Consider the following 19,267-nt stretch of genomic DNA (forward strand, 5'->3'; position numbering starts at 1 on the left):
GCCAAGTAGGGCTCCCTTTGTTTCCTCAATGCCACGCTTTTCATGGCGGTCGCACCGCCATGAAAACTGTGGCAGTGAGGAGACTCGTAATATGCTTGGTGGTCCCTCCAATCCTATTACAGGCTCAGGACTGCCGCATAACTGCCAGGGAACAGAAGTTCCCTGACAGTTGCAGCGGTTGCTGTCGTCCAATGATGGTCCACCCCCTTCATCGTAATAGGACAGTTGGGAGACCGCCACCATGAGTGTGGCAGCAAAAGGACGGCCAGATTCAAAATAAGGACCTTAGTCTTCATGTCTGCAACCATACTATTTCTGTCATGTGAAAGAGCAAGCCATCAAAATGTAAGTGATGTGTGAGACGGGTGATTGGGTGACCATGTATAATAATAAAACACCCTCTGCCATCTATACTAATATAATAAAGAGAGAGCCCAAACCTTTGAGGCGGGTAATCTCAGGAACCACAGCACCAATCGCAACACCCAATGCAGCATTAGAAAGGACAGTTGCAGCAGATGGACATAGGCTATACAGCTGGCCACCATATACATTAGAAGGGTAAAAGAACCTTAGGGGCAAAGGAGTCCCTTGTGGGCGTTCTGATCGGGGCATTGGGCTGGGGGCGTGTGCGTTGTGGTGGGAGCGTGGACATACAGTGATGGGCGCGGCATTCGCTACGTGTTAGTACTTCCTTGTGGCCGTGTGCGTTGTGCTGGGGGCAGAAATCAGGTAAAACAAGCGTTTGCAGGGATCCGTTGTGGGCATGTGGGGGCGTGGCCAACGCTACGTGTTAGTACTTCCTTGTGGCCATGTGCGATGTGCTGGGGGCGGAAATCTGGGGGCGGAAATCAGGTAAAACAAGCGTTTGCAGGGATCCGTTGTGGGCATGTGGGGGCCTGGCCAACGCAACCTGTTAGTACTTCCTTGTGGCCGTGTGCGTTGTGCTGGGGGCGTAAATGCGTAAATGTGGGGGCAGAAAGCAGGTGAAACAAGCGTGTGCATTGTGCTGGGGGCGGAAATCTGGGGGCGGAAATCAGGTAAAACAAGAGTTTACTGGGCTCCATTGTGGGCATGTGGGGGCATGGCCATACAGCAATCGGCGCGGCATTCAACGGGTTGTTCGGTAAAAAGGGGGCACGGAAATCCTGCAAAACAAGCGTTCGCAGGACTCTGTTGTGGGCGTGTGTATACCCGGACAACTTTGGGACGGGCTGCTAGTATATTATAAAGATATTGCAAGCCACGTTGGAGCTCCATGACCTTATAAAGCAACTCAGCCCTGTTCCTCTGTATGGTCATAGAACACTTTGTGGCTTGCAATAGCCATACAATGTATGGAAGGAGGTACTTTATCCGATATAATCCATCACAATCATCACACCTTTGCTGCATGTACCATGTGAAATCAAACCAGTAAATCTAGGGATTAATAAGAATAATACAACTTCTACTTTTAGTGTTTTCTGTTATGGTGACTATTCACATTCTTGTCTGAAATCATGAAGTAATCACTATAGACACTACTATAAATGCTTAGCTGTCCCAACGCAATGCTTTGCACAGTGAAAGGCCCATTTCTCAATTGACTGGACTTTAAGGATACAGGATTGTAAGTGCCTTAAAACAAGGCACTAATGTAGCTCACTAGACCCCTCTCCCTTTCCTCAGTCCATCTGGCTAGCTATGCCAGTTAAAGCTTCCCTGTTAAAGGTCCCATAGAGAAACCTTTTCACTGAAGAGGAATATCTTTTTAAAGCCATAGGCTGCGAAGTGAGCTTTGCTCTTTGCAACAAATTCACTAGTCACTCCCATAGGAAGGTTACTATTTAATCCTGCCTCCTGCCTGCCATTACAGCCATGTAAAGCGGTCCATGTTACATGCTCAGGGACATAGACTTAAGTTTACCTAAACTAAATATAGTTTCTAAAAATGTGTTTGATATTTGGGTTTTTTCTAAACAAGTCATGGTTTAGATTTTTTCAGAAACAATTGCAAAATCAATCTTAACATTTAAATCGCATTATTTAATCTGTTCCTAGTAAAATTTAGAACTACCAATGTAAAACTGATAATTAACTGTTCCCTGGGTCTGTCATACTGTTTGTCTTGCTCTTGACCAGACACTCTCTGCCGTTATTGCCAATTTGCACATTAAAAGCCCCCCACTGCTTGTTCAATTGCCAAGGGACAGTAGGACAGAGCAATTTTCCTCTTGCATCCTTTTAAGAATTATACATTTTGTAACATTAACTTGTGTAATAGTAATGCCTGTAATTTACAGTGCTCTTAAAGAGCTTTAAAAGTATTAAGTGCTAATCGAAAGACGAATCCTATTATATTTGAAATACCAAAACAATGATAAACTGTTTTTTATAATATCTGCTTTTCATCAGACTAATGCGGGTGCCTGAAGCTGTTCTGAGTGATGCATTACATTTGTCTCTGTTTCTGGTTTTAAAAAGCTGCGATCTAAAAGGTTTCTGTGCCACTTTGTACAATTCGAGCAAGCCAAAAAAGTAAATTTGACTCACTACACGACTCGCATAATTCACACTCTGTGAGCTTTTTTACCTCTTCAATTTGAAGCAATTTGTTTTCGCCGCTCATGAACACCAGGTAGATCTACACTCAACTTCTTCCTTTTTTTTTCAATGAAAATTTTTGTCACATTTTTCCTTTTGAATCCCTATCTCTCTATGGTCAACAAAAAAGAACACACGGGGTCTAAGTGCCAGTAAATCTGGCTAGGCTGTCCTAAAAGACTATAAAGTCAAAGCAAGAGGTGCCCAAATCACCACAGACCAGCCTAGAATAAGAAACTACTTTCCATTTGGAGATCCATCAAACACTCAACAAACTCAAAATGAATACAAAAGTGGTGATCAAAATCCATACCATCAAATAATGGATTACCATCAAAAAGACTTGATGATCAGTCATATCATCTGGCTATCCACCTTGTGAATAGGCTAGTCCCTTGATCATTGTGACTGATAGCCACACAATTATTTGGTAGTATTGGCTCAAGTCCATAAACATCTATGGACCGCCTGCTGGTAGCTAATATTTGATGGTTATGACGATTGTGAAAATACTAGTGCAATATAAATTAAAGTGGTGAGTTAAAATAGGATGATGTGTCCTCAATTAAACTTTATTCTGTAGCAGGGCATATCTCCTAGTTAAAAACCAGAACAGTGCAAAAAGCCCGTGGCTTTCATCAGGGCCTCTGCTCTCAAAATGTTGCAACTGTTATCAAATAATGTGACCAAATAAACATCACAAACAATAACAAAAATAAGTAGAACGGTTGGAAATGATACAACCTGTACCAACCGTGAAACACAGTTCCTCCGTGTCTATAGAAATTCATAAATCTATGAAAACAATACAATCATTGTAATTAATACATTTTTCATGTGTTCGCTAATTCCCCAAAAAAGTGTTTCCAAATACAAATTGTTAGATAATTCACACAATATTGCTCACCCGAAATGACAGGGGAAAGGACCTCACCTCACCTGGACGTGCTCAGGTCTACGAGGCCCCGCTCTATGGTTAGGAGAAATGCAAACAGAAAGAAGAGACATCATACGGCTACTATATCGGTAATCCATAGTGTCAACAAATCCCCTCTATTAAATATGTCATCCTCCTCCATTTATAAATACTGTCACAGAGAAAACACCCCTTGGTCTCAAAGTATCCCTCTGGGCTTGTTTTCTTAAGTATGATATCAAATCATTAAAAACACATTCTAACTTGTCTCATTGCGCCTATGCTATCCTGGTCATCTCTTGCCTGTCCCCAAATGTCTCAGAGATAGATCTGCTCTCCTAGATAAATATCAGTCTCTAAATCCTTAATAGCATAGATGGAGCCTTACCTCTCCGTCGGTACCTCAAGCTCACTCCTGAGACTTGGGGGAGGCACCGAACGGAGAGGAATTGGCGTATTTATCTTCAGTAGTTGTCACAGACTCTTTTTTCGCAGGCACACATTGAGCGTGTCTGTGCGTGCGCCCACTTTCACTTATGCCTTAATAAAGTCCCTTATCTCTCTTTTTTTTTTTTTTCTGTTTTTAAGATTGCCCTCATATCACCGTAAGCGTCTGCAATCGTTACATTAGACCCCTTTAATCCTGAACGCCCATGGTCCATGTTCCTGCATACACCACGGGCCGCCAGGCCTGCTTCTTTGTACGAGGCTTGGTGTAATCCTTGGACGATCTTAAACCAACCTTAGTGCCTTTCCCCAGCACACCAAGGGCACCCAAACGTTACCTTCCGTACGGTCTAGCCTTGCGGTTGCAAGTGCGCCTCTAAGCCACTTCTCTCTACCCTTGTTACCGTCACTTTTCTATTTATTGCACCTAAGTTTTTTGTGCAGTGCTCAAAGCTGAGTGCAACTTTGCTCGCCACCATGGTCACAAGGGGCAGGAGAGTCATAGAGCAGAAGCTGGCAACCCTAGTGTTTCTCCAAAGGCTTCTGGAGGAGGCCCGGTTAAGACTAGGCAGAGCCTTACTCCTGGAAGAAAAATCTTGACCTTGTGGACGGGTGATGGCAGGAAGTTGAAACTGGAAGGAGGATTCCCATGGGTGGAAAAACTTCCTCCACCAAGAGTAAGATCTCCTCGAGGTTCTGTTATGCACGTGACTGTTCAGCTGGGCCAGCAGCGCAGCATGCTGGGACATCAGATCAAGTTGTACTATTTGCCAATTGTTTGCCTACCATTCTTTTTGCCATAGGGTAGGTCTGGCTGAGCTAATGTATGGGGATTGCAGCAGTGTGTTTTTCCAAGAGAATGAGATAAACAGGGAACGTGTGAGAATGTGTGTGGGGAAATATGAATCCTAAAAGGAATTTGATATTTTGAAAAGGGAAATGAGGAAATGGCAAAATGTGGTACTTTTTAAACTGGTTTACAGGAACTTCCTGCTGACTATTTTTTTGGTGACTATGTTAAAAAGCATAATCATCGTCTTACCATAGCGTCTTACCATTGCGTCTGCTCCCCTCTCAAAAATTGTCAAATTTGATGATAACCTGACGACCTATGGTTATAACTTTGTAAATGACCTAGATAGATCTGGTACCAATGAGGTGCCTCAACTGCGAGTAAGACCGGAATGATGGTGAAATGTGTGGGTTTCATTTATGTGCAAGAAGTGCTGCTGTGTTGGACAAGACAAAGTGCCCTCTGGGCAGTGAGAATCAATGAGGATAGGGTCGCATTTCAGTCAACAATAGAACACCATTTGTTAAGAACTAGAGGTAGGAGAAATGTAGCTAAAGAGGTAGAAATTGAACGTGTGTTTGTGTTAGAGAGATAGAGAGAGAAAGGCCTCCGAGAACAGAGCTTTACGACTCAACATCCCTCCTCAAAGTGATGGGCGGGTAGCTGATGCAGCAGCACTTGGAAAGTGTAAGCTGCAGTTTATGCCCGAGTTCATACACCATTTGTTTAACTCATTTGAGTCTCAGATGGCTGCTTGAATACTTGCTGACAAGTGCTTAATGGTTGGCAAAATGAGAGGACGAAAGCAGATACGTTCCACATGCTGGACCCTAATTCACCAGGATGCCTTGGTTGGACATCCAGAGGAAAGGACTACCCATTCCATTTGGGGTACATGTTGTTTTGATCAGAGATTAGCTAGACTTTTTTTGTTTTTGTTTTACAAAATAATTTGTTTTTATCGTTTACGGCAATATGTTTTGTCATTGATTACTTTATGAGCTGAATATGTTGAACGTTTAGTATCAGCATGCTGGTACAGTTACAGAAATGCCTTTTAAAATGTCAGGACCAAAAACACAATTCATAATGTGAGGCGGGAATCAACTGCAAACTTTGAATAATTAATATGCATTTAAGAATCACACAGACGCCCTTCAGATGTCAGTGGTGCGATGACTGGGAGCATTAAATAATAAAACCGAAAAGCCTCATTTTGTTGTATGGACCTTATTTCTCACCCACAGAAAAACAAGTGTTTGTCAATTAGGCCTAAACTAAACTAAATCACGTCGAATTCTGAATACATGTAGTTATGCAGTTGAACACTTACAATCTCACCATTATAATTATCTTAGCCAAAATGCCATTCATTGTGCATTATGAGAGATAAACTTTATAATACATTCTCTTTCTGTCTGGCAGGAGGCAACTGCGCAAGCCACTGCTTAATTTGTAAGAAAATGAGTCTTGAATACACTTCCTCTCTTTCCTCTACGACCTTACATTTCTTGCCTCTTTATTATATCACTCTTGCATGTTCATTTCATTTACACTTCCCTTCGCCTACTTTTCTTCCTCCCTTTTATAGCGTGATCTCTCTTGCTGTGGGTAAAAGTCTGATTGATTACAAAATAGGTCCTGGTACCCAGAAATAAATGCCTGTGCCAAGTACCTGCAAACACCAGCACAAATTAAGCACAGGTGTAAGCATACTTTTATTCTGGGTGGAAGGGAATTATGTAATAAGCAGAGAATTGCATTATATTCTTTTTTCCATTTGACCCACAGCAATGTAGAGAATAATGTGTGTGATTCTGGCACCTTTTATATTACAGATTAACAATGCTCTTTGATTTTCAGTGAATCGAAAAATGCTCTTTGATTTTCAGTTAATCGAAAAATGAACCACACAATATTCAAATTTAAATTATTTGATTGGTGTACAATAGTGGTTTTAACATTTCAGTACTAAACACATTAGAAAGTAGTACTCTGCGGTACTGGTTGCCACTGAATCGAACATGCAAACGTGTGGCATTTTTCCAAGGTGGAAATGTAAGTCACAGTACACTGCAACTTCTCACAGCCAGGCGGGAATAACTGGGTACATGTTGCGTTGGCTTCAAGTCATCACATGACCCTCATCGGACCTCTTCTCTGGTCGGAGCATGCAAAATTGAACGTCTAAATGAGTATGACATTAGCCTAAAATTGAGTGTGCCAAGAGGACCAGCAATACAATCCCTTCCCAGGTCCTCTCCAGGATCTGGCCAGCAACAGTGATCACTGATTCAAGTTCCTTCATAGCCATATCCAGCAGCCCAATCCGGTTTTTGATTTGTGGGATGGGAGGAATTGGATGAGAGCACAGAAGAGGGTATCCTGCCCCTTACAACTTCACTCCGACCATCCCTGTTCACCTTTCCAACTAATAACAATAAAAAGAGGATATAGGGACTGAAAGGGGAGGCACTGACAGTGATTCAAATCTCTTTCCTTCCAATGTCAACTTTCTGCGTCTGATCCTCATTGGTAGTTTGGTGGGGGACGTTGAAGAGAGGTGAGTGGGAGAAGTAGAATGAAGTAGTCTATTGCCACTCGCTTCTTCCCTACCAAAAGGATTTTAATCAGAAGGTGTACTGGGTAGTAGAGTGTCGAGGATTAATCCAGCCCATCCCGTGCGTGTGCAAACCTCAGTATGTAAGTTTCCTTGCTAAGTTTATTTGAAGCCGTGGGCAACATGAGTCCTGGAGGTGACTTTGAAAATTCACTGTCTACTTTTGTGGGTCGAGAAGTACTCCCAGCCCCTCCCAGCCCCTCCCATGCTCTTACCATACTCAGTTTGTCAGTTTCCTTGATGAGTTTAGTTGGGGGTGGGAGGCAACATGAATGCTGTAGATGAATAAAACATTATTTTTGAGACCGTGGGGGACATTGTTCATGTTGATTAATGGTGACTAAAACATTCAATGTTGCCTTCTTTTGGGGGTCTGAATTCTTTCCCGGTATTCAATACTTACATCCAAACCCAGCAGTGAAATTGACAACAGGATGGTGGAGGACACATCACATTCTTCTCATGCTCTTTTGCGCCTTTAATCAATGTATACAATTGTATGGAATAAAGCACAAGAGGGATGCCTTGTGCCTCCCTGTCATCCAAATCTGGGAATATGAGGAGAGCAGAGGTGTCTGAGAGATGTGGATGCCACTGTGGATTATCTGCTAGTCTTAGATTCTTGTTATATCATATCACACATAAATAATGGTCCACTATAAGCCCCTTAAATATAGTGTTTTACCTATAACAAATACTTTTATGGCACGGGCTGTAGATCAATATTTTCTGCTTTATTTCAGGCTCTCTTATTGCCCCTATCCTTAACCAGGCTACCAACAGAGATGTTAGATCTGGCACCCTTAGGGTGGTCTTACTCTAGACCTTTTGCCTCCACATTTTGCTCATTCTTTTTGTTGGCCGTAGAACTCTGAGCACTTTACAACATCTAACCTGTGCTAAAATGCATGTGCCTCTCCAATAAACATGACATTGGGCTATACCTGATAGACATATTTGTTGTACTGGTAAGACCCTTGTAAAGTTGTATACCATATACCCAGGGCCTGTACTTCAAATGCTACATGTAGGCTGCAGCACTGATTATGACACCCACAGGAGTAGCCTTTCCAACGTGTGTCAGGCCTTCCACTGCAGTGCCTGTGTGCACAGTTTACTGCCACTTCGACTTTGCAATTCATTTCATTTCCAATCTTTATTTCGACCATTTGGTCATAAAAGATACACAGTACAAGAAAGGAAAAAACACATATTCAAATATCATTACAAGTAAAATATTGGATAAATATAAAGAGCATCAGTACAGGGTTAAACAACTTTATAATGAATTTAAAAAAAAATTCAGACACTACCCAACATTTTTTTAAAAACGGTTTCGTGTGTACCACACGTTGGTAAAAAACTTAGAAAGTGCGAAAACAGTTGGGCCAGTAACATCAGTTTTTAAAATCCTGTACATTGGTGCATATTCCCTGCCACCCATATTCCTTATCAACGGAAGCAGCCAATACTTTCTAGCTGCCCTATAGGCTGGACAAAAAAAGACCACATGCAGGTCGTTTTCCTCCCTATCCTCGCACACAGGACAATGCTTTGCAGGGGCAGCCGACGACCACCGACTAGTAAAAGACCGGAAGGGTAATGTGCCATACCGCCACTGGAGATACAATTTTCTTGCAAGTAAGGGATAAATAGGGTCCAGGGCTTTTTCAGGCCTATAAGTGTCCTTGCTTTGCAAGAACACGGCTGATAAGGACCCATCTGGCTGGGCAGCTATGGCCCCTGCCAATTTGCGTTCATGGTATAAATTCGACAGAGACTTCTTGGAGATATTGGGTGCTGCCGTGGCCGGGTCTGTCCATAGATCAGGGAGCCCCAAATCCATGCAGGTGGCTTGAATGTTTTTAACCCAAGGGACACTAAGCACCTTGGGGTGTTTCAATAGTTCGACCAATTCTGCCCTATAATCCGTGAGATCGTTACTACTCCATAGCCTGCGCCAAAAGGCTATGGGTCTCAGGCCTATCTCATCAGCTAGTGGTCGTAATCCTAAATCAAGCCTCAATGGAAGAAGCGGTGTGCTCGGGGGGAGAGCAGCCACCCTTCTTATGAACTTGTTTTCTGTTATAGAGAGGCTATGACAAGGCATGTGCCCCCACAGTTCAGCCCCGTACATGATTGCTCCCCTCGCCTGGGCCTTATATATCTGAATTAAGGAGCCCAATGGCCGGTACGTCGAGCCAGTCATTATTCGTGCAATGCCCCCAGTAGTTTGCACGAGTTTAAGATTTGCCCTGCTCTGGTGGGATCCCCAGGTCATAGTTTCATTGAGGGTCACACCCAGATATTCGAAGGTGGCCACTCTCTCGAGCCGCGCGGTTCCCAGTTGCGGGTTCTGGCGCAATTTGTGGCTCGGGTTTAAAACCATAAATTTGGTTTTAGTGGCGTTAATTTCTAACCCTCTATCCTGGCAGAATGCAGTAAAGGAGTCAAGTATCCTTTGAATACCCATAGGGGTTTTTGAAAGCAGCAGGGTGTCATCCGCAAACATAATTGCGGGCACCCTGCGGCCGTTTAGTTTGGGGGCGTCGGTATGATCAGTGGCATTGAGATGGGCGATTACCCCGTTGACAAAAAGGCAAAACAGGGTCGGCGCCAGCACACAGCCCTGTCTTACCCCTCGGTCAACGGGGAACCTATCAGTGAGCTCCCCCGACCTCCCGCACCTCACTCGGGCATAATTACCATGATGGAGCCTCTGTAAGATTGACAGGATGTCTGGGGGGACGCCCATCTCTGCCAGGACGCTCCAGAGTTTCCCCCTGGGGACCAGGTCGAAAGCGGCCCGTAAGTCCACAAAAATTGTGTACAAACTGCCGCCGTCGAACTTTGCTGTCTTCCAGTACATCAGATTTAGTCTAAAAACCTGGTCCACTGTGGATACCCCCTTCCTAAACCCCGCCTGATAGGGACTAAGGGCATCCACCTCCTCTATCCAGTCCTGAAGCCTATTCAGCAAGACCCTGCCGAACGGTTTCTGCGGTACATCGATCAGGCTGATTGGCCTGTAGTTGGCTGGGAGAAGAGGGGAGCCCTTTTTAAAGATAGGGACCACCTCTGCCCCCAGCCAAGTACCAGGGATTTCCATCCCACCGAGAACACTGTTAAAAAGGGCCGCGAGATAGGGTGCCCAGACAATGGGCTCCTGTTTAAACAGGTCCCCCGGTAAGCTATCCAGTCCCGGCGCCTTTGCAGAAGCCAGGCCTGAGATAGCGGCAATGACCTCACCCAACGTAATTGCCTCCCCTTGGTGGCCCGACCCCTCCACCTCGATAGATTCAGGGAGTTCTCCTGGCTCAGAGCTATAGAGCGACTGGAAATGAGCCTTCCAAACCCCAGGTGCAATATTTGGCTCCAGTGCCGATTGTAGATTCCCTGACCCCCCATTCACTATCCTCCAAAACAACCGTTGGTTTTGGAGTGCTAAAGCCTTTGTGAGTTCTTCCCACTGATTTTCTTCCCATTCTAATTTAACCTGATCAAGGAGCCTTTTATAGGCTTGCCTGCTATGTTTCAGGCGTTCTCCTCCAATTAAAAACTACTTGCCAAGCCGCAAACTCCTCTTTTATGACATATGAGACATTCCTAAGGTAGGCCCTAAGTAACCCTAAGGGCTAAGTGCAATGTACATAAAAGGTAGGACATGCACCTGTCTGTTTCGCATGTCCTGGTAGTGACAAACAGCCTATTTTGTTTTTCACTACTATGAGGCCTACCCCTCTCATAGGCTAGCAATGGGAATTCCTTAGTACACCTTTAAGCTGTAATGCCTGATCACAAAGCAATAGCCTTTTTAATGTTTCATATGTTTGGAATAGTAATGATAAATCCTCCTAACTGGTGAATTTGGATTTAACCTTACTGTTTCAGAAAAGACACTTTTATAAATTCAGGAAAGCACTTAAAACTTGGCTATTGTCCCAGCATCTAACTGAACTCACTATTTTGCGACTGCAACCATCCTCTCTTTAGCGCCAAGAAACCGCCTGGTGTATGAGCGCTTAACAAATCACTTTTGACATAACATAAAGTGGACATTTCTCTGAGTTTACTGCTATATGTGCCTGCGTCTGACAGCTTTTCTCCAAATATAACTCTGGGTGTGCGACAGCTACACTTTGTGCATTCCCTCTAGACAGCCACTACACTGAAACGTTAGGTGTGTCTGAGTACCCATCTACACACATCTACATTCTGATGGCCTTGCCTGGGCAGGATGGAAGGCCAAGGGTACACTTTGCTCACATAGACTGTGTCCTGTCCCTCACACAAAGGACTGATTACCCCCCACAGATAGTCTGGAAGACAGGATTGGGTTGAAAGTAATACTTATGCACTTCAGAGAGCTGCTTTGAAGTCACCTCGAAATCAACGCTACTTTTGGGTATGAGTACTGGGTCTCTGATCGCTAAAATCAGACACCACTGGACTTGTATCTGAAGCTCTACCAGAAGACCTGCTGTGCTGCCTAAAGTGAACGTCTGATGTGGAAGGCCCTTTTTTGTGATTGTTGCCCTGCTGCCTGCTGCTCTCTGACTATGGTGGAGGAGAGCTGGACTCTGCCTTCCCTTCAAGTAAATTCCAAGGGCTTGCTGGCTTGCCTCCTGGTTTCTGAAGTTTCAGGGCCACAAAAGACTTCTTGCAATTCTTCTGGGGCTTCTGGACCCTGTGACATCTGTGAATCCTACACTTGCCTGAGGTGCCCTCTCAAGCTCTAGGCCTCAGAAGGGGGTTCTGCAGCTGCTTTTCTACAAAATCGACGCATTATCACCACTGCGCTGATCAAAATCAATGCAATACCTTTGGATGCCGATGCAGTGCCCATCCGGAGACAGCCTTGCGTGGCTGACTTGCTTGGTTGTATATGCCAGGTCACCAGTATTTCTTGCCTATAAATTATTGCCTGCCCAAGATGGTCTTCATGAGCCAAACTTATGAGTTTTGAACTCAAACTAAGAGGAGGAACAAATCCCTCCCCTCTCATCTCAACCATCTCTTCAAAACTAGTATGTCAATTGAACAGATTAAATATGGCCTGGCACCTTCAGGAAAAGTGCTCTCTCTCTCTCCTTGATCATTTCCTCAGATATTCAAATATTGCTAACAACATTTCATATTTTGTCATTGCTTTTTCCACTCTTTCTCAGATATGACATTCAAGAGTCTTCAATTGCATCAACAACACTGACCACAACCTCATTGGTCCCAAAGTCACCATTCCCACAAGTTTTATCTGTAATTTTGGACAAGCAATCTATAACTTTATTTTTCCATCCCATCACATACTCTAAAACATAGTTATATGATTGCGTTTTGGCTGCCAATTTTGTCAGTCTTCCAGAACAGCTATTATGCCTACCAACCTTCAACACTATGAGTAAGGGTTTATGGTCTCTCCTCCGCACCAATCCATGTCGCCAAACATACATAGTTAGTAGCCCATGCTGCAGCTAATGCTTCCAGTGGCGGTTGCTACATTTGAAAATAGTGAAGCGTGAAAGTTAGGGATTACTTGAGTAGCGAGCGAGCACTGCATTTTCATTTACTATTGCCTTGTTATTATTTTGAAGACTGTGCACCCCCATAATGGGTTTCCCATACCACGCATTTGCACAGAATCACAATTACAACAGGAGTACATGACCACTGCCTTGTGCTCTCTGCAAAGAGACCAAGGATTGGATGGGCATGTATTCTGAACACATTTTTGACTGACTGGCAGTGGACGAGGTTCGAATCCCGGTCACTGCTCAACATTTCCACATTCCAGGCAAATCAATGAGTTTCACTGTACTGAAAAGGACAGCAGTCTAGGGGCCAGATGTAGGTAGGCATTTACCAGTCGGTAACGGCCGAATTCGGCCGTTACCGACCGGTAAATGGAATTTGAGATGTAGGGGGCAGAATCGGTAAATTTACCGATCGGTAAATTTACAGATTCTGTAAATTACCGAATCGGTATTTTTACTGATTCGGTAAATTTGATATGTAGGTGGGACTCTTCTGAGTCCCACAAGCCTTACCGAATCGGTATTTTACCATCAAATTCTATTTGATGGTAAAATACCGATTCCGGTGTGCATGCACATGTGTGCATGCACACCTGTGCCATATGACAGGCAGACCTGCCCTTAGGGCAGGTATGCCTGCCACATGGCACCCGAACCTGTTTTGGGGGTGCTAGAGGGTGTCAAAGTGACACCCCCTGCCCCCTTGTGAAATTCGGTATGTACCGATTCGGTAAATACCGAATCGGTAATGCCCATTCATTCCTATGGGCTTCAAAGCCCATAGGAATGAATGGGCATTACCGGTCGGTATTTACCGAATCGGTAAATACCGATTTTTACCGATTCGGTAAAAAAACATCTGGATTTCCCTACATGTGCCCCCTTCATATTTACCGACTCTTAAATACCGAATCGGTAAAATTCGGTATTTAAGAGTCGGTAAATATTACTTACCTACATCTAGCCCTAGATCTGTTGTACAGTGCCTTGAGCCACGTTAGCGCTATAAAAATACATATTTTTCACTGCATATTGATATAGGGATTGTCTACAAGTTTATGTGTAGCGCCTACTCTGTACTTGCACCGTAGGGATGTACTAACAAGTGTTATTATCTCCCTTTTGACTACAAGCCTTTAAATAATAAACGGTAAATTGGCCTCTGAGTATGAAGTACAACATTCCACTCCTTGGCTGTGCAATTCATTTCTAAAGGATGCTAGAGTGCTGGTGTTCAGTATGTGCTTTGTTTGTGTTTTGTAAATTGCAAACACTGAGTGTCTCGTAGGCAACGTATAAAGTTAGTAAAACTAGAATTACTTACTGTGCAGAATGTTTACTGTGCAGGAAGACCTGGGATCTACAGAAGTACTTTTTTCGTTTTTTTGCACAAGTCGATGGTGTCCAGAATACCTTAGACATGGGAATGACTAGCTCCACAAAGGGATTCCGTGTGCAGAATAATTTAGGCCTCACTGGATTCGCGCGCAGTTTACATCACAGGCAAATTACCCAGGGCTAGGTCTTAGTGCCAATATCGGCAACACTCCCCATCCCTCCCACAGCAATACTTTGGAGAAATAATCAGACACAACACATTCTTAGTGGAGAACATTGCTGCAGGTTATTTGCATAACAAATATGCAAGCATGGTGGGTTATCTTACAGGTGATCCCAGGGCAGGCAGCCCCTCGCCGCCTGCCCGCCTGATGAGTCAAAATACGCCGTGGCCCTCGCCAACTGGTGTTTGTCGATTTGGGGGAGGGGATAGCCCCTCCCACAGGCGAACCTCCAGTCCACCCCTTAACCATGCCCCTTCGAGCTAAGGGGGGCGGAGCGTTGCAGGCAACCCCCGGTTGCTCAGGTCCAGAGGGTACCCTTCTGTACCTTACAGCCTCTGGATCACCCTGTAACTCTGCCACAGCACTGGGTGTGGCCACTGTCACCCCAGGGCCCCCCACCACGATAGACCTAGTTACCTACACCCTGTTGATACTAAGCCTCCCCAGATCAAGCAAGAACAGGTCCATTCCGACTCTGGACAGGTGTATCCCATCGTCATCAAAACGCCCTATGGACTTAGCGTGCAGTAACCCATGTCGGATGAAGCCAAACCCCCTTTGTTCGGTGAATTTGCGCATGGCGCCGTTAACCCTTCTGCGTGAGGTCTCCATGGCTTCCCCTGATTACTCTCCTACCCAAGAAAGTCAAGTCATAGCCTCCCGGGTGTATGGCCAAACATGTTGGGGAGGGGAGACACCCCCCCCCAGTCTGTGTTGCAGCTTCTACAGCAAGCTGTTCCTGCGCATGCCTAGGATCCCTACTCAAAGGACGCCCAGAAGGCCCTCGTCCCAGACCGTTGGTCCTGGCAACTTTAAGAAATGCTAGGCTGCTAAACCCCCTATTGTGCTAAATTTGTCATGACAAACTAGTGCAACCCATTAGGCTGACAGTAGGACTAGCGATGTAGCCCATAATCCAGCGGTTGCTAGGAGTATACCAGTGCGTCAAAGCAGGGCCTCTGCTTTTGGCTAGTGGGACCCTGAGGAAAATAACACACACAACTAGCCTGCCCTTTGTATTCCACTAGCCTGCCGGTTCTACATCATCTGACAGCGATCTATAACTGCTGAGTCACCCTGCTTCTGTGCCACACCTCTGTTAGTGTATACCAGGAAGCAGGTAAGTGGGTGGTGAGAACGGGGGGGACAGACTGATCAGGCTCCAAACCCCATCCGACCAAGAGTCATGACTGGACGATGTGTAGCCAGACCGGTGCACCCCCCTGATTGTGCTGAGGGACGATCCCATTAACTGGCCCCAGGCTTGCCCCTCCCCAGGCTTGTTGATACAGCTGTATTGAAACAATGTTGTGACATGGTCTTGGGGGATTGTCTTTTGTGCCTCCCCAAGTCAGTCACGTGTCTCTTGGATCCTGTTCAAAGTGTTGCAGTACTACATGCTAATTGGGATGCTCATTGGACAAACCCAACAGGGAACGATCCTGTGAAATGAGGTAGGGACCACACACCACAGGTGAATCGGTCCAGGTTTACTTAGCCATGACCCCTCCCATGCCATTAGAGATCACCCTAAACAACCTGCAAGTGCCCAGGTGGCAGGCATCCAGCGGGACCTAGCAGTCCTATATACCCTTCCTCTCCTTACCGTATAACAGCATTAACTACTGCAGGTGTCTTGTTGCAACCACTAATCGCCCCTCTTGACCGGTAATGGTTAGCATTGCTGAAGATGTTTGGTTACCTCTCATCCGGGTAGCATCTGCCTGAAAGCACAATATGTGTGATGTTGTGCAGGTGTAGCAGAATCATTATACTAATAACTGTGCATATCACACCCGGTACAATCATACTTTTTTCTTGATATTTTATACAGTGGGCGGTAGAGGTATAAGTACTTCTCCCCCCGCCCCCTCCTGCCCGTGACGCAGGCATTGGGGACTCTCGAGGGTCCTCACCACTGGGAGGCTGACTTGTGTGCCCTCCTGTAGCACTAAGGGGGGCCGCCCTCAGAGGAGGGCCCCATTCGTGGGCCCGGGGCAGCCCTGCAGATGTTCTGTGAATGTAAGTCGTAATGTATGAACTGTTTCAGTATTTATGCACAAGGCACTATTGTATGCAAGTGCCAGCGTTCAGAAAGGCGTTGCAAATAATCATGATATGCAGAGGGTTACACTGTGGAGAGCACTCATGGAGATCTGTAGCCCCTAAGTATTGCATAGTTGGTGTGATGGAGTACTTAAATATATATCGCTTACTAGCCCTGAAGAGGAACTGAAACTGTGATCGGAGCGAACAGCTAAGCTCATCCAGTCCCTTTTCTTTTATTGTTGGACATGTATGCCTACATTTATAAAGAGGAAATGACTTGAATAGCACAAGAACGCAAAGAATGCGTGTAGGGCCAGATATGCTATTGTCCCCTGGCACAGAACAGCCTACATCTCTGGACCCAGTGACAGTGGTGGCGGGCATGGATGGTGGGGCGGGCAGGTCATGCGGGGGGGGGGGGGATGGAAGTGTTGCACATATTTTTTAAAGTAATAAATACAAATAAAATAAACTTACAGTTGAGCCGGGTCCCACGTCTTTGCTGCTGCTCTTCTCTGGACAGAAGCACAGTCAGGTCCCACTAACCAATCAAATCGCTGCAATGCAGCGTTGTGATTGGTAGGCACCCAGGCTTCCCTGACCAATCACAACGCTGTAGTACAGCGTTATCATTGGTTTTGAGCGCCCTGGTTGGACGCTCAACCAGGGAATGGGAGCCTGGCCTTGTTCTGCCTGCAGGTTGTAATGCGGTACAAAAGGGGGTGATAATGGACGGAGCATCTGAACCAATCAAACACTCACACCAAGTCAAAAGATCTGGGTTTAATCCATCACCGTTCTTTAGCCCATTCTGCCACCCCAGTTCAGACATGGCTATATGCAAATCAGTCTGACCCTGTGCCTCATGGGAACAGTCCAGCCCGAACTGCCAAGCCATGCCTTCCCTGGACTGGAAACAAGCTTCCGAGGACCGGTTCAGATGCACCGTCCATCACCACCCCCTTTTGTACCGCTTTTGGTCACCATAAGTGTGGCAGGGTATGGTCAGACGTGAGTCCCTTGCTCACTTTGAAACTGGATTCAAGCAAGCCGGGCTGAAGACGCATGCAATGCCAGAAACCGGTTCTCGGAAGCTTGTTTCTGGTCCAGGGAAGGCATGGCTTGGCAGTTTGGGCTGGACTGTTCCCATAAGGCACAGGGTCAGACTGATTTGCATATAGCCATGTCTGAACTGGGGTGGCAGAGTGGGCTAAAGAACGTTGATGGATTAAACCCAGATCTTTTGACTGGGTGTGAGTGATTGATTGTTTCAAATGCTCCGTCCATCACCACCCCCTTTTGTACCGCTTTTGGCCGCCATAAGTGTGCAGGGTATTCTCAGACGTGAGTCCCTTGCTCACTTTGCCACTGGATTCAAGCAAGCTGGGCTGAAGATGGCTGGAATGCCAGAAACCGGTCCTTGGAATCTTGTTTCCGGTCCAGGGAATGCATGGCTTGGCATTTCGGGCTGGACTGTTCCCATGAGGCACAGGGTCAGACTGATTTGCATATAGCCATGTCTGAACTGGGGTGGCAGAGTTGGCTAAAGAACGGTGATGGATTAAACCCAGATCTTTTGACTGGGTGTGAGTGTTTGATTGATTCAGATGCTCCGTCCATCACCACCCCCTTTTATACCGCTTTTGGCCGCCATAAGTGTGGCAGGGTATGCTCAGACGTGAGTCCCTTGCTCACTTTGCCACTGGATTCAAGCAAGTCGGGCTGAGGACGGCTGGAATGCCAGAAACCCGTCCTCGGAAGCTTGTTTCCGGTCCAGGGAAGGCATGGCTTGGCAGTTCGGGCTGGACTGTTCCCATGAGGCACAGGGTCAGACTGATTTGCATATAGCCATGTCTGAACTGGGGTGGCCGAGTGGGCTAAAGAACGGTGATGGATTAAACCCAGATCTTTTGACTGGGTGTGAGTGTTTGATTGATTCAGATGCTCCGTCCATCACCACCCCCTTTTGTACCGCTTTTGGCCGCCATAAGTGTGGCAGGGGTATGCTCAGACGTGAGTCTCTTGCTCTCTTTGCCACTGGATTCAAGCAAGCCAGGCTGAAGACGGCTGGAATGCCAGAAACCGGTCCTCGGAAGCTTGTTTCCGGTCCAGGGAAGGCATGGCTTGGCAGTTCGGGCTGGACTGTTCCAATGAGACACAGGGTCAGACTGATTTGCATATAGCCATGTCTGAACTGGGGTGGCAGAGTGGGCTAAAGAACGGTGATGGATTAAGCCCAGATCTTTTGACTGGGTGTGAGTGTTTGATTGATTCAGATGCTCCGTCCATCACCACCCCCTTTTGTACCGCTTTTGGCTGCCATAAGTGTGGCAGGGTATGCTCAGACGTGCGTCCCTTGCTCACTTTGCCACTGGATTCAAGCAAGCCGGGCTGAAGACGGCTGGAATGCCAGAAACCGGTCCTCTGAAGCTTGTTTCGGGTGCAGGGAAGGCATGGCTTGGCAGTTCGGACTGCACTTTTCCCATGAGGCACAGGATCAGACTGATTTGCATATAGCCATGTCTGAACTCGGGTGGCAGAGTGGGCTAAAGAACGGTGATGGATTAAACCCAAGATCTTTTGACTGGGTGTGAGTGTTTGATTGATTCAGATGCTCCGTCCATCACCACCCCCTTTTGTACCGCTTTTGACCGTTATAAGTGTGGCAGGGTATGCTCAGACGTGAGTCCCTTGCTCACTTTGCCACTGGATTCAAGCAAGCCGGGCTGAAGACGGCTGGAATGCCAGAAACCGGTACTCGGA

The sequence above is a fragment of the Lissotriton helveticus genome, chromosome 1_1 (genome assembly GCF_964261635.1).
Source record: "Lissotriton helveticus chromosome 1_1, aLisHel1.1, whole genome shotgun sequence".
NCBI lineage: Eukaryota > Metazoa > Chordata > Amphibia > Caudata > Salamandridae > Lissotriton > Lissotriton helveticus.